The 848-nt window shown below is 43.9% G+C and overlaps 1 pseudogene; it reads left to right on the top strand.

Annotated features, from left to right (window-relative positions):
- The first annotated feature begins 393 nt into the window (after positions 1-393).
- Positions 394-848, top strand: part of LOC110286317 — a 6,577-nt pseudogene continuing 6,122 nt past the window's right edge.

The following is an 848-nucleotide window of genomic DNA, read 5'->3' as shown; positions in this document are numbered from 1 at the left end:
AGTGTGTCATTGGGGGGTGGGCTTTTGGTCTCAGATGCTTAAGTCAGGTCAGCAGCTCATGTTCTCTTCCTGCAGCCTGCAGATCCAGTTGTAGAATACTCAGCACCATGTCTGTCTTTATGTCACCATGCTTCCTGTCATAACAATGGACTGAACCTCTGAACCTGTAAGCCAGCCCCAATTAAATGCTGCCCTTAATAAGAATTGCTGTGGTCCTAAAGTTTCTTCACAGCAATAGAAACACAAACTAAGACAGGCATGCCCCTGGTACCAGTGCTGAGTGAGTATCTGATGGAGGATTAGCTGTATGGAAGGAAGGGTAACTATAAGTTAGGAAGAAATACGGGGATATGGAAAGAAAGAAAAGGAAAGAAACGGGAATGTAAGTGAAATATGGAGGAAAAAGAAGAGGAAGAGGATGAAGTAGCAGCAGCAATTCAGGTCTTTCTGCTCAGTCCCTTGGGCCAAGTAATTCTTGACACCTTTGTTCATTGCATCATTTCAAAAAGGACCCGCCATGGCTGTATGATTCTTTATTATTATTATTGTTATTATCATCATCATCATCATTATTATTGTTATTAGATATTTTCTTTATTTACATTTCAAATGTTATCCCTTTTCCTGGTTTCCTCTCTGAAAATTCCCTATCCCCTCCCCTCTCCCCCTGCTCCCCAACCCACCCACTCCTGCTTCCTGGTCCTAGCATTCCCCTACACTGGGGCATAGAACCTTCACAAGACCAAGGGCCTCTCTTGCCATTGATGCCTGACTACATATGCAGCTAGAGACATGAGTCTCACCATACGTCTTCTTTGATTGGTGGTTTTGTCCCAGGGAGCTCTGAG

This window comes from Mus caroli, chromosome X (genome assembly GCF_900094665.2).
Source record: "Mus caroli chromosome X, CAROLI_EIJ_v1.1, whole genome shotgun sequence".
Lineage (NCBI taxonomy): Eukaryota > Metazoa > Chordata > Mammalia > Rodentia > Muridae > Mus > Mus caroli.
The sequence above is the reverse complement of the archived record's forward strand: the minus strand, read 5'-3'. Positions and strand labels throughout refer to the sequence as shown.